Here is a 15,427-nt window from a genome sequence, read left to right on the forward strand (position 1 = left end):
TGCTTGCACTGCTTTGACAAATGACAACTCTTACTTTGATTTTTTTCATATGCATCAATACATTACACGGGTTTTCTTAAAGATGCCATCAGCTTCCCTTTCCTGCTTTATTTATTCAGCAAGCCTTTCTGCATCTGAGAGAAGAAGACATTTTAATTTTCAGGAATCTGTGCTCTTTAAGTTAATGTCTGTTACTATATTCTTTTACGTTTATAAAGCCTAAGCTCCTCACAGTAGTTTGTACAAACACTTCCTACAAAGATGTGTCTGTGATTAAATATATACTATTGGGATAACCTGTGTGCAACTTCTTCTGTCTCTCAGTGTTAACCACTGGTTTCTGAAACTCAACATGACTGTAATCCCTGCCAGCCTTGCTGGACAATATAAATGATGTCTCAAAGATGCCTGTTGACAAATTCCTGGTTTTAGCTTCTGCTTCTTTTGTCTGCCTGCCTGGAAATTTTAAAGGAGTGCCTATTGCCTTGATATCTAAAACCAGTATTCTTTTAACTGTCCTCTTTTGCCTCTGGTATTAACCTTTGGGTTAGAGATACCTCTTTGAATAAATATAAAGCTAGTTTATACAAGGAGTATTTATCAGTCCATGCCTCCTCTTTCTGAGGCTGAGACAGAGGTGTCAGTTATATGGGATGAAGTCATTTGGCAACTCGTTGTGTTGATGTAGCCATTTCTTGCTTTTTTAATTGCACAACATTTAACTGTGTAGCCTTTATTTGTCTTGCAGGGAACTACTTTTAAGAATACCTGATACTGGTCCTAGATCTAATCTATGAAACTTAAACCTGATCTGTAAGGCTAAACATTTATAATGTAAACTCCAGATAAGGAATTCTGAGTTAGTAATGAAAATACAGAGCTAAAATGCTCTTACTAGTCTGCCTTTTTATGTCAGTACATTTTCAAACAAGCCTTATGGCTTTGGTAATGGAGAATGGTCTTTCTGTTCTCAAGCCTGCTTTTAGGTCTTAAATTCAGTCCAGGTTGATGTGACCAAAAGTCATCACCCATTTGACTGCTCTGTGATCAGCTACACAATTTAAAGCTGTAGAGGTCAACTGTTTGGCTGTCTGTCATAATTGGCACCCGTGTTGAAAGTCTTAACAACCACTTCAGAGAGGGAGCTATGGGTGCTGAATACAGAGGCTTTCTCAGCTCCAGAGTCATCACTCACGCCCACACAGCTGCCTGCCAGTCTCTGGAATGTACAGCAGATTTTTTTTTTTACAGTGCTTGTACCACATCTGGCTGCCTAATCTGGGATTAGGGAGTAGCATTACTCACTTCTAACCCCTGAAGAGGCACAGGCTGGGGAGCTGAGGGTTTGAGAGGGGCTCCTGTGGAGACCACACCTCCCAGGAGAATCACAGCTGGAGGTAAAGAAGAGCCCGTGCCTGCAGGGGCACACAAATAAGCAGCACATGATAAACAGATTGGGAGAAATAAACTTCTTGTGGGTCACTTGAAATAGTGCAGCAAATGGTCAAAATGCTCTAAAAAAGGCTTTGAATAGGATTTCTTAGGAAATCTCGAGCAAAAACATAGTCAGACCCATTTTACTGATTTTTTTTTTTTTTTAATGTAGGATAGGATAAAGTAAAACATTTCAATGTTTTCTATTGCACAAAAAAAGAGAGAAATGTCTCTGAGGAGTTATTCTCTGCTTTCTCTGTTTTCAGTATTATTGATCATAGGCAAATGTTGAAAATCAATATGTTGATAGAATGGGCAAGAGCAGATTTCGAACGTGATTATTGGGAATTTTTTTCCTTAAATGCTTCTCTTACAGAAAAATAGAAAATAATGAAGTGGCATACAGGTTTTCCAAATCTGATAAATATGCAAGTTAGTAGACAAATTGTAGAAAAACCTTTTCATGCTTTCAAGACCAGGAGTTTCTCTTTGACAAAAGAAGAAATAATACTTTCTATTTCATATTTTCTTCAAGTTGTTTCAGTATGAGATTTAGAAAAATACGCATGGAAAAAAGGAGAATATTAGAAAAGTGATACTTGAGGTGTTTAATTATCTTTCACCCTGGAGTGCTCTTTTTATGTATAGCAGATCTGAACAGAGCCTCTTTTATTAAAATACTCCCAGTACTGAAAAGTGCAGCCTGCTGAGTAAAAAGACCCTTCTGACATGTACAGAAGTTCTGAAGATCCTTTTGCATGTGGTTTGGGCATATTTAGACCTTTCCTCTGAACATATTGAACAAATAGGTAACTTTGTCAGTGATGGGAGGTGATAATACTTTAAATGAATCGTGTGGAGCTGCCACAGGTACTTCTTAACCAAGTGTATGGGAAGTTGTCTCTCTGAAGCCAGTATTCACAAAGGGAGGGAAAAGTGGCAATGCTTGTAGTATTTGATGGCATCACTTTGAAAATGAGACTTGTTTTTTTTCACTGCTATTGAATCCCTTTCCTACCCTCTCTTCAGTTAACAACATCCTTGTGGAAAAAAGAAAAATCCATCCAAGGAAGGAAGGATCCTTTCACAAAATATTTCAGGTCATTTTGACACATATGGGAGCTGTTGAAGAACCAAACTCTATTACTGGGTTGATGGGCTGGACTATAACAGCCAGCTGGAAACAAGTGGCTTACTTTTCAGATCTCCAAGGATATTCAGCTTAGAAATACAACCTGTTGCATCTGCTTTGACTGAACGTTCATGTGGAATGTCCAGAAGAGCTGGCACCCAAAGCCACAAGACAGGACAATCTTGTCTCTTGTTTTCCCAGGCAGGAAGTCACAGCTCAGTCACAAAATCATGGCTAATTTAAAAATAAAAAACAAAAACCAACAAACCAGAAACCACAATAAACAAACAAACACAAACAAACCCCAAACCCCACAAAACCCCACAAAAGTTCAGTAAAAAGTCCTCATATCCGAGCTTCTAATCCACAAGCAGTACCCAAGGCACTGGAGGAATACATCCTTTCTTGCACTCTCTGGCATTGGCTTGTGTTAACCTCTGTGTAGTTGAGTTCTTGTAAGTTTGTGTTTTCTAAAGAGACATGAGAGACTCTGAAACATTCTGTTGTCCCAGTATGGTATTTTAAGGGTAGGATTGGGCTAACCTCTGCTGCTGTATGAGGTCAGGCCAAGGAAGACACTAGAATTATTTCTAAATTTTCCTGGAGTGTATAAGACCCTTGTTCTGAGAGGGGCAACAAAAGGTCTAGCAATTTCAAGCTAGCTTATGAACCCTTCTTCACAACAGGTACCCCCACCCCAGTGGAAAAGTCCTGTGCACATACACAGTCCTTCAAATAAATGAAAATTTGGTTTCTTCAGTTTGCTGAGGGTTTGCCAGCAAACAAAGCCTGGTGAGGGTTCTGCCCATTCGGGTATGAAGTCTGATTTCTCTTTGCAGAAATGGCTGGAAGAATGCAGCTGCTGTTAACAGGGAGAAACAGAGGGAACAAGGTTTTTTATTCCCTCTTAGAATTGGAGTTTTGATTTTTCCTACTGGAGTCATAAACACATAGCTTGTCTTTTGGCAACTCAGATATTCTGCACAAGAATCCCGCACAACAAAACGTGTTTGTGACTGGGACAGGGCAGCTGGTAGTGTTGGTTCTGCTCCTGAGAGCACACCCCACGTAGGCTCTGCCTTTGTCTTCGCAACGTGTGTGCACCACGGGGGAGAGGAGGGAGTGGGCTGAGCTGCAGCTCACACTGCTGCCTTATTGTTCCTCTGAGGGGGTTAAGAAAAGGCTCAGCTGGTAGTTTGCTAAGCTTGGGAGCAGAAGCAATGGACTAAGTGCTTCTGCACTTAATAAAGAGCAGAAGTCAATTACAGCACCAGGCAGGGGCAAAGCTAATTGGGGCAGGAGATTCAGCGGCAAGTCTTTGCCAGTCCTCTCCTTTGTTCAGCACAGTTATATATTCAGCAGTGCATATAGTTATACATTCAATATCCTGAATGTAGGCCATGCTGTGGAAGAAAACTACCTCGAGCTTGAGGTTTAAAAGCAAACTCCCATCTGAATAATTCAAATACAAAAGGCCTCCTAATTTTTACTGGGGATGTATTTTTGTTTCCTTCCGTGGTTGTGTAACACACGGGGATGTGAGGGAGCCCTTTGTTCTCTCTCTCGAGGGTGCTGCACACCTGCGCAATGCAGAGCTGCCTTGGCTCACTGTACTGACATCAGGAAAACCAAGCTTTGTCTGCAGACTGAGTATGAGGAGTTCCATCTGCCAAGAACCCTGAGAGTCAAGTCATGAGAGCAGAAAAAGTAAAGTTTTAACAAGGGCTGTTGGTTTGTCTGACCAAATTAATTGTAATTCTAGCTGGAAAAGAAACCAGAGCAGCACAAGAAATATACAAATATAATGATGAATAATGATGTGTATTCATCAGTAGAGTGGCAAAGCAAGTCCTGAAGCTGGGAGCTGGGAGCACTCAGGTCTTTCAGCTCTGCTCCTCGTAGGAGGACGCTGATATCTCTATGTCACTGTGTACCTCCTTTGGAAATGCACGAATCCTTATTATTATCAATATTACCATGTCAGGTGCTCCAGAAATCTGGAAGAGAAAGTTGCCTGCTTTCCCAGGAAATGTTCATTATCAGGTTCAGAGGCAGCTGCCAGAGGCAGTCAGGACATGACACAGCACAAAGGAGGAGTGAAAGAGTATTTATCAAGAGGAGAAATGGTGGTCTCAGCATACCAGGAATCTTTGAACCGTTGACTTTCATTGCCTGTGATGAAAAAGGTGATACTCCACTGCTAAGTTATAAAACCCCACTGACTTCAGAAGGACATAACTGGTGCTTTTAAGCACAAGTGAACAGAGATGACCCAGTGCAGTACTACTACAGGGGACTCCCTAAAGCCTCCTTGCTTTGTTTATTGCTTATTTTTTTGCGTAGTGACAATTGACTTTTAGAAGTCTCAGACACAGTCTCACATTACATATTAGGCCAATGAAGAAAACCAGTTGAGAGCATGTATGCACTTACTGGTTGCTGTTGGAACTGCTGAATGTTGTGTCAAGCCAAAAGATGCTTGATCTTTGTAATGTAGTGTGAATCTGAGACTCTGCTAACCTGTGCTCCCTCTAGTTGCTTGTAGAAGTCAGCATTAACATGTGTAGTCCAGATAGAAGCCCAGGGGTGTAATTTATTGCTGTAGTGATGCCACAAGGTGCATTTGTAGCCAAGCAAATTCATACACCTGTAAGAGCCAGCCAGGGCAGTTGCAAGGTATCAGGCAGTGCACTTCAGGCAGTGCTTCTGAACTGTTTCAGAAGCCACCTCTGAACAAGGCAAAGCTGTTTTTCATCTCTGTAGACTGTGAAGGAACCTCAACTACAAGCTGCAGTGTGGATATCAGCAATGTTGATGTCCATTTACGTATTTGGTTCGATCATTTCCACTTTAGATCTTTCCTGCATGCTCAGAAAAGCCTTGGTGAGCAGCCTCAGTGAGGAGGGCTGGCCAAGGCTGGCCACCCAGAGGTGCTGGGCTCTCTCACAGAGCAGACTTGGCCTCATGACAGGGACATGGGTTATTCAGCATGTTAAGGAAGGAAGAGCCATCGGAGTCTCCTGTTGATGACTTTTGTCACAGACAAAATGTATTTCTGGTTGCTTTTTAGTTTTTCTCTTATAGTCATGAACTCAATTGACTGAGGTTGAAAAGACACTGGATTTGCTGGGGAAGAAATGATGTCATATCCAAAGGATGCATTTCAGATGCCCCCCAGGATCCCAGCTAGGTCTGGTTTCCCCTTTAGGCAGCGTCAGTGCTGTGCAAAGAGTCATCAACTGGGATAGGAGAGGAACTGTCTCCTGCAGCCTCCCCGTGGGCTGGGACTGTTTTGCTTTGTCGTGTTCCAGAGAGTGAGCAGAGGTTTGCAGAGGTGACCCATGCCTGTGGCTCTGCTGGTGGCAACACAACCACAGAGAAGCAAAAGCAAGAATTGGGTGCTGTGGGTAGCCCTATGCTTTGCCCAAAACACAGCATCCATGAGCACGGGTGCCTGCATCCCCCAAAGGCATTGCCCTTTAACAAGGATGCAGCACATAAAGGGGACAATAGTAGCTTAAGTGTTTTCTCAAGAGGACCTTCAATGAGCCCAGGGTGGAAGGAAATGGCAGACTTGGTTTTTCCTCCTGTTGTGGTGGTTTTATGCTATGAAGTACCCCCAAAGGTGCCCTCTCTGTAACTAGGCCTCCCAGGCTAGCTGGCCCCCTTGTTTCCTGCCAGTCCTGCTTCCCAACAAAGCCCTGTGCAAAGGAGCAGCAACACAACTGGCTGCTTCATCACTGGGTGTGTGGAGATGCTTAGGGGTGACGGAAGAAAAGAAGCCAGAGCAGGAATAAATAAACCATGAAATCATAAAATAGTTTCAGTTGGAAGGGTGCTTAAAGACAATCTCATTCCAAGCCCCTTCCATAGGCAGGGACACGTTTCACCAGATCAGGTTACTCAAACACCCATCCAGCCTAGCCTTGAAAACTTCCAGAGATGAGACATCCACAGTTTTTCTGGGTAACCTGTTCCAGTTCCTCACCAGTCTCACAGAAAATAATTTCTTCCTAATATCTAATAAAAAATCAACCCTCTTTCAGGTTCCAGACAGTCCTGAGCAGAACTGGTGAAGAGTGGCACAGGGAGCCTCTGAACATCACATGTGCCCTCCATCCCTGCAGCTCTGTCTCCTTGAAGCCGTCAAGCTGAGGCTTGGCTGGTTTGTGTGCTGCTCCACTGCTCTTTGCTGAAGGGTGGCCTCCTCCAACGAGCAATCAGTCAGTGGTAAATGATAAGGGAAGGCCGCTGAGGCTTCACTAACTGCGTTCATTACCAACGTTGTAATTGTAAAGATTTGCTATAATTCAGTTAGCTGCCCTAAAACCCTTGGCAAGCCACGTTATTGAAATGATTATTGTTACAAGATTGTTGTAAATTGGAGTCAATCATCCAGACGTGAAATTGTCTTTTTTATATCTGCGTGGTAGGGGAACAGTCTTACTCCTTTTATTTCTTTAAATTAAAATCTCCTGGTTATTGTACCTGGAGTACCGTATTGGACAATGGGATCCCTCCCAAAAAAATGCAATCAAAACTTCTCATCTCCTCAATGGAGACACCCTGAGTCCTTCTAATCTGACAGCTCACACTGTTACTCTCAGCAGGTTTTTTTGGTGGTGTAGAAAAACAGCTGTCAGGGATCGCATAGGTACAGCTGACTCTCCTTTGCACTTCAGCTGCATTGGACCAGAGATTCTCCACCTCTGTCCTGTGGGAATGGTTGCAAAGTGAGAAAACTGGCCAAGGAAATACATATGTGGGCATTTCCACAGACATGCCAAATGAACACATCACAGAAGAGTAATTAGTAAATATTCAATGTTTCAGCTGATCTTTTCTCATCATAAATTGATCAGCTGCTCTGACAGCCCTAAGCAAGATGGCTTGCTAATTTAAAGAAGAGAATTCCCAGATTTGAAGTTGATGGAGAAGCACTGGACTAGCCCATCTGTTGAAGCTCTGGAAATCTTGACTCCTGCCTGGTGTTCAAGCCTGCTATTTGTTGCAGTCTGAGGAAATTTGTGATCTTTGCTGCTCCTGCTGTGGGCTGCACTGTGTCCCTCTGATGCTCAGAATTGCCCCAAGTGTCATGCAGGGAATCTTGTGCATATTTAGGACATGTCACCTCTCATGGGCATAGGCAGGTGAATGTCTGGAGATTATTTTGGCCATTACAAATGCCGCTGCAAGGATGGGAGTTGCTGTTCCTTCTAAAGTGGTACATTACCTAAAATGGTTAATAGAACTTTTTCTGAGGATGCAGGTCAGTAGCTGTGACAGGCTTGGTATGAATACTCTGTGGAAGGGGTTCCCTCACTTGACCAGAGGTGCAGATGTATAAGTGGCAGGTAAAATACAGTCCAGCAGAGTTGTTGGCAGTAGCTAATTTGGTGTTTATGAGTCTCCCCTGAGGTGGGCTGCCAGCTCAGTCTAAAAGAAAAGCTGTGTCTGTGCTCTGGCTGAGCTCTGCACCCCACAGGAGCAGGGGAGTGTGAAGGAAAGAGGACTTTATATCAGTGGGTACCTCTTTAGACTATGTGGCCAGTCTCTTGTCTAAACATGAATAGGTGTCTTTAATCCTGGATTTGTACCAGAAGAATATGATCAAAAAGAATCAGCCCTTGTGCCTCCTGTAAACCCCTTGTCAAGTGATAGCACCTGGTGCTCCTGTGGAAACTGTAGAAAAAGGCACTTCAGCTATTTCTTGAAAAACCCTTAAAATTATTCATCTGGTAAGCAAGGTTCTTGCTGTTTTGAAGCTGAAAACAAAGTTAGATCCCAGCAGCCATGAAGAAAACAGTGGGAAAAGGGGCCAAACATGACTGCATTCTGCTCACAGAAGCAGGGGGATGTTCTTGCTGTTTCCTGGCCTCTGTGGAAGCAAAACTGTCTCAGACTTTGGCTCTTCCCTGCTCTCAGGGCCACTCAGAAAAGTTTGTTGGTGTGTGACTGTCATGGGTCCTTCATACCATTACAGCTTTCATGAGCACCACTCCAGTACTGACCTACCACTCTTCTCCTATCTCACACAGAAAAAAGCAGGGGCAATGAAAGATATTGAAAGGAAATTCACTGGAAAATAAATTATTTTCCTCCTAAAAAGAATAAATGTCATAACTTCAGGGAGAAAATACCAGGTCAAGAAGCTACTCCTACCTGGAGCCCAGGAGCCAGTCATGGAATTTTAATCATATGAGCCCACACATTAATATATTGTATTTTTCTTTTGGCTTCAAATTTCTGTATTCAGCTGAAACTGATGCTATTGTTTAATCAATGATCATATATCTTATGTCCAACCCACTACTTCCCCCAGGGAGAATGAAACATCAAATGCCTTGCAGAAGAATTTGGGGTAAAGCTGAAAATGAAAAGTTGCTGATTTCAAAGCAGGCAGTTAGAATGTTGGTCAAATTGGGAGCCTGATGCATTACTGAGCTGAATATAAAGTTCTTTTGCTGTGTTGTTTGGTTTTTTTCCCCTTCTGAATCAAAATGCTTCAAAGGCATTTAAATAAAATTGAATTGATATAATTAGTACAAGCCCATGAGAAGTGATTGAATTAGTAAGTATGGCCAGTGCTATGGCTACATAATGGAAGCCTTCAGTTTTTATTAATTCCATGTTTAAAAATCTGGATTAAACAACCAAACTAATAAGTCAAAACACTGATGTAAGCTCCAAAGGACAACGGTGTTGTCACTCTGTATAGCGGGGCACCAATTCAGTGCTTAATTGGTACAAGAGCTGTAATAACATGGTTCATGTTTAATTAATAAGACTCCTAACTAGTCATGAAAATTTTAAGAGCTCTTGGTGCTGTGAAATTGTTGTAGTTTACAACCAGTGTGCTACAAAGCCTCAGATCTCTGCAGGCCACGTGTGATGTTGGGTTTGTAGCCATTTGCGGGCAAAGAGTTCACCGCTCTGCGAGGGGCGAGGCTTTTGTCTCCTGGGGAAGTGAGCTTTCCCAGCTGGAAGGCAAAGGGCTGGCATGTGATGGACTTTGACTGTGGAGAAAGACTTGTGTGCCATATGCCAGTTTATTCAAGACAGAGAGACTGGGTTGTCCCCAAAGAAGGAAAAAAGGTGAAGAAATACTTGTGTGAAAACTAAGACGTGAACAACCTCTTCTAACATTGATTAGGAAGCACTTTCTGAATTTTGGCTGATGGTTTGTGTTGCCTTTTAACATGAATATTGCCCTGGGTCTGAGGGATGCTGTACAGCTGGTAGGGGGGCATGGGACTTTCCTCTCTGAGACATCCCACTCTGATGGACAAGGTTACCATCTGGAGGGCTGGTAATACCACTGGATACAGGCAGCGTGCTTTTATCAGCATATCTCAAAAGCAAAAATTGTATTGGAAGAAGTTTTACCAACCCATGTAGTTAAAAAGGCTGGAATTCATCTTGGGTTTTCTTTCCCCTCAGAGGAGAGGGGCAAAATGTGGAAAACCCTGGCAGCCAAGATGAAGTGGTCAAAACACACTTGGTGATGTGGTCATTAGCTCCCATTGTCCTCTCTCTTGCTGACTCCAACAAGCACTCACAGACTGATTGTCTTGAAAAAGGGCTTTCTTGGCGTTTTATAGATTTTTCCAGGCACAAGTTTTCTGTGTTAAAAGAACAGTGTTCACTTTAATGTTCCAGCCATATGCCAGAATTTATAATCCTTCTCATTTAAAGCAGTTCATCTAAATTTGATCTCAGTCTCATGCAGTAAAAAAATATAATTAAAGGTGAATGTAAAAATTATTGAACAAATATAATAAAAGGGCAATTAATATGTTCAGATATAAAAGTGCAAGAAACTAATGCAAACCCTCGCCTCTTAAAATATTCCTACAGCAAATATGTTTAATCATACAGATGCCATTCTCTTTTTTACTTTTTGGTCAGACCTGAATGAAATACTATTAAATCAGGGACACATTTTGGGTATTTTTTCTCTAATACATACTAAGATTCATAGGAAGGATAACTTGCTATTAGAATAGGCTTCTCTTCTTTCTTCTCAGAATTAGCATACTCAAGGTAGCAGTGCACTTCATGAAGAGAACATCTCGTTTGACATTTCTTAATGGATTTTTCTTTCCCAGTGAATATATCCAATCCCTTTTTGAAAAGCTCATGTAAGCCTTAGGCACTCTCAGTGTCCCACAGAAAAGGACTCCAAAGTTTATTTCTGTGAACTACCAGCTCTGGTTTTCTATACAAACCTGCTATCTGCAAGTTTTACTTGGTATCATCACCAGTGTTAGAGGCAGTGGTAATAATTCTCTTTTCCGTTTTTTGTTCCTGCCTATTCACAAAAAATGTTTGCAGAAGAGCAGTCAAGTCAAATTGAGTACTCTGTGGAAGATCACTCTTCATCATAAGATTAATGGGAATAATATTGTGGGGAAAATGCCTGACTACCTACAAGGCTGGAATTGGAAAGATCCTATAGCCAGAGAGTGCATTATATGGTGACCAGGGGACTTCAGAGGAGTGGGAGCTGGACAACTGGCTCTTGGAAAAGAGTTAGCTTCAAACTGCAAAGAACACTGAGCAGGAGATGTGAAGGAAAACCCTCCATAACATTACTACTACGTTTGAAACCATTCTGATCATAAAGCACTTTAACAATCAATTTGACAAATAAAAATATCAGTTTTCAATATTCTGTGAACTTGAAAATACCACATCCATTATGTTGTGTATCTTGAGGGCAATATTTAATTTGAGGTGCGTTTTTCTTTGCACCGTGTTGCTAATCTGAAATGCAATGTCATCAGGAGTTGTGCTGTGGTGAATCTTCTGAGCCTTGTGGCTCTGATCAGAGGTGGAGCAGGCTGTGAATGGTGTTAAATGAAGATACCGACCCTACTTTTTCAGCCAGCTAAAGTGAGAATTTGTTTTTAATCCTTTATAAAAACAAAATCAAGCAGAAGCTAAGCCAGGCACTTCTTCGTGTGTATGAGATACAGCAAATAGGATGAAAGCTATTTGTAGATTTAGTGGTGTTTGTTGTTTAACACCTACACATCCTCTAATGGCAGATGCTGCTGCTCAATTAATGCACTTGACTGGTTTGGTCTGCTGGCTCGTGGCTTTGCTTTGTGGAAGCATTCAAAAGCTCATGGATGAAAGGGGTGCATCAGAGTGAAGCTGAAGATGGGCCAGAGGTTTTGAAGCTACATAAAAAAATCTCCTAAAGGCTGAAGTCTCTGATTCTAGAGAGTTGCACTATGGGTTGCTCACAGGTGCTCAGGAGTTAAATGCCCTTGGAGTGGTTTGTGTTACCTCTGCTGTGTAGCAAAGGTCTGTGTCTTCATGGTAAGAGCCATCCAGAAGATTGTGGTTGACTGCAGTTGTTCCTGGGATTTAAAGATATTCCCTCCTGCTGTGATCTCTCAGAGCCAGAGCCACTGGGTCAGTGTTGCCCTGCAAGGGGTGAGGCAGGGGTGGAGCATGGCTCTGGCTGGAGGCTGCCAGGGAAGGGGAGGATTGCAATGCTGTCCTTGTCCTAGGCTCTCAAATAACTCTTGGTGGCCCCACCACTGACCAGTGCTGCTAACTCTGCTTTTCTGAGCTGTGCTTCAGTCAGCTTTGGGGTCGGGGGATCCTCCCTGGAGAACAACCTTGGATAAACAGGAATTTCTCTCTCCTGTTCTAGGTCCTGCTCAAGAAGGGACCACTGCTGAGGGAAGAGCATCTCCCTCCTTTTGTTCCTTCGCTATAATGTCCATGTTAAAGATGTGACACCAATTCTGGCTAAAATGCTGGCCCCACTGAATCAATGGCAGCATTCCCACAGACTTCAAAGGGGACAGAGTCTTATTTTTCATCCTTCTATTCCCAGCCTCTTCATGCTGGAGAGGATGTTTGCTCAACCATCAAATGTGATATATGTATAATCCTAATGGGGATCACCCCTCCTCCCCAAACTTTAAGAGATATTGGAGTGACTTGGGAATGCTTGGAGACATGAGGGATGACATCTTTCTCAGGACCAGGGCCAGCTGGCTTCCAGACGCAGGCAATTGGGGTGACTCCACTGGTAATGTAATGATAAATGCAGAGGAATAGCAAAGAGAAATGTCCCAAAGCTTGGAACATTAGAAAATGCAATAAAAACCTCAACTTTTGTCTGCCAGAAATCAAACTGATACAATTTAGGAGGAAATACGCTGGCATCCTGTCCCCCTTCTCCCTTCCCTGTCCCCCAACCTCCCTTTTTAATCTTTCATTTTTCTGTCTGGGTCATCTAGTTGAAATTTGAACTAAGTCTGACTTCAAGTTCCTTTCAGGTTTTTGTGGAATATTTTACAGGGTAATCTCTTTGACATCATTGCAAGATTGTGAAACCCCTAAACCATGGTTTGTTCTTGTTGTCACAATGAAAACATAAATTATAACAGTGTCCCATTACCATTTTAGTGGTTGCAGCATAACTCCCACTTGTGGTCTCCATGACCTGGGAAAGAATTTCATGCACTGGTTGAATTTTTTTTGCAGATATAATAGCAGACAAACTTTGACAAACATGACTAACAGCTAAAAAATGCAGTGTGCTAGCAAACTTTAATAAGTAGTTATTAGAGGTAGACTTGAATCAAAACTTTGGCTTCACCACATCATGAAGCATGGTGGGAGCTGGGAGTCCAGGCCCACATCAGGCATCATGTCAGCCCCTCTCTTTGGAAAGGACTGAACCAAACGCAAAAAGCTCCAGGTCTTCTCATCTAACAGGCCAATCAGACATGGAGACCAAAACAGTGTAACCTGCAGGAAAAAAGCCTGCTTTGTTTTGAAGTGTGTGAAGACAAAGACAGTCAAGGAAATAAATGTATTGCAGAGGTGTTTTATTGCCTTTTCAGATGATTTCTGTAGAGTGTATTTTATGAGCTTTGGCCATATTTTTACATTACTGGTGAATAAAGCTCTCATTGTTCAAAGGGTGTCATCTGGTGACTCATGAATTTCTTCAAATACTGCTTAAAAACCCCTCATATGATACCGAGAATGCTGCTGTGTATGTAGTTACAGGCCTACAGAAAAATGAGCCACTCCTGAGCTTGATCAGTTACTGGACTGGGGAGTCTCAGGCAATTCAAGATTGATAGACACAGGGAAGAAGTGAGAGTGTAGCATCATCTCCGCTCCTCATGGAAAATAAATCTCTTTGATTTTGTGTCACAAATGCTGATTCTGTATTTCCAACTCAAGACTTCACTCTGGAAGTACAAGTTGAATTTAAAGTGAGTCTAAGTTATTTTTTAATGAATGTCTGCTTTCTTCCTCCTTGAGTCAATGCCAGAGTAGACATGCCTGGCACAGAGCTAAGAGACGGCAGGGAAGTCAAAAGGATGCTTAGCTGGGCAAACAACTGCTTTACATGATTTACCTAATTTTCTAGGTCAATCTGGGTGAAGCAAGTCTTTCAAACCAATCTTCTCTAGCAGCTCCACAGTGATGTGTGCAGGAGGCTCTCGGGTGTGCTGTCTGTCTGAAGCCCAGACAGAAAGCTGCTTTTGAGGGAAAGTGCCCTTCCCAGCCAGGTCTGTAGTCCAGAGCTGCAGCTGGAGTCATTTTCAGAAAGCTGATCCTGGTGGAGAAGCGCACCAAAGCACTTCATAAACCAGCTGTGTCTTAACTTACGTTCTGCAAATACTTCCATTGTATCACTGAACCTGTGTATTGGCAAAAATGTTAAAACAGCCCAAATACTCTCCCCTCTCCCCAGATGAGTATTTGGTCATCTTATAAATCAGATTTTGCTGTATCTAACAAAAACTGTGCCTAGTACACAAGTGGCAGAATTACCTGGACGTCAGCTATTGGATCTTTCTATTTTTCTTCCTCTAGCTTGCTGTTTCATCATCTGGTATCTTGTGGGCATCATAGAAATACAGTACATCATCCTCTGGTTAAAACCAGCTGAAGTAAGTAGAGCATGTAAATATCTACTAAAAGATATTGGTAAAGATATTTTCATAAAATGTTTTCAACTCTCAAGGAGTACCTTTACATTTAATATCAACAGCTGAGGAATGCACCCTGCTTGGGGAAGCAAAGAATGGCCCAGTTTGTGGAAATCTGAATGCACGTGTGTAACTGAGATCTGGAGAATGGGATTTTATAACCATGATCATACAGGGGGAGAAACTGGTCTGGCTACTGTGACTGACTGTGCCAAGGGAGAAGGCCTTTCATTGTGTTTCCTGCCTGTGCCCACCTGTGGAGCATCAAGTTGTTCAGGTGCTGACTTTTTGACTGTGCCAGTGTTGGAACCAGGTCTCTTGGGAGCTGAGAGGTGTGTGAGAGCTGAGGGCAGTGCTCCTCTGTGCCTGCTGGGAGACACTCATCCATTTAGCAGATAGAGGAGACCACATAAGATGTACTCACAGCTGGGTTGCACTCCCTGGCCTGAAATGAGGTCTGGACAGAGCAGATCCAAGAAGGGCACGTCAGGGAACTTGAGAGCTGCATTCCCCTTGCAAGGAGCTTTGTCATTACAACATATCTCACAACACCCCATCTCTGTGAGGCTTTGCTGCATTTCCTATTTGCATTCTACAGGTCTTGCTGCTGTAGGGCTGCACTCAGGCAGATGGTTACTGCGCGCCTGGAAGCACAAGTGAGGAACTGGAGAGGCGAGCTTATCCTATACCAGAGAAAAAAATACATCTTCTCTGACAGCAGGGCCTTCAGGAAAACTTGGCATTACAGATCTTTTTGCTTTTCTGCAAACACTGAGATATTAGGAGGAAAAAGGGAGGGTGGGCAGTCTTATTATAGTCCCTCCTTGCCTCAGAAACGGGGAGTCAGGAGACACCTGTAAGTGGTTCCTCTGGAGCTGGATAAGGT

This window comes from Myiozetetes cayanensis, unplaced genomic scaffold (assembly GCF_022539395.1).
Source record: "Myiozetetes cayanensis isolate MyiCay16 unplaced genomic scaffold, myiCay2020 scf5-8, whole genome shotgun sequence".
In the NCBI taxonomy this organism is placed as follows: Eukaryota; Metazoa; Chordata; class Aves; order Passeriformes; family Tyrannidae; genus Myiozetetes; species Myiozetetes cayanensis.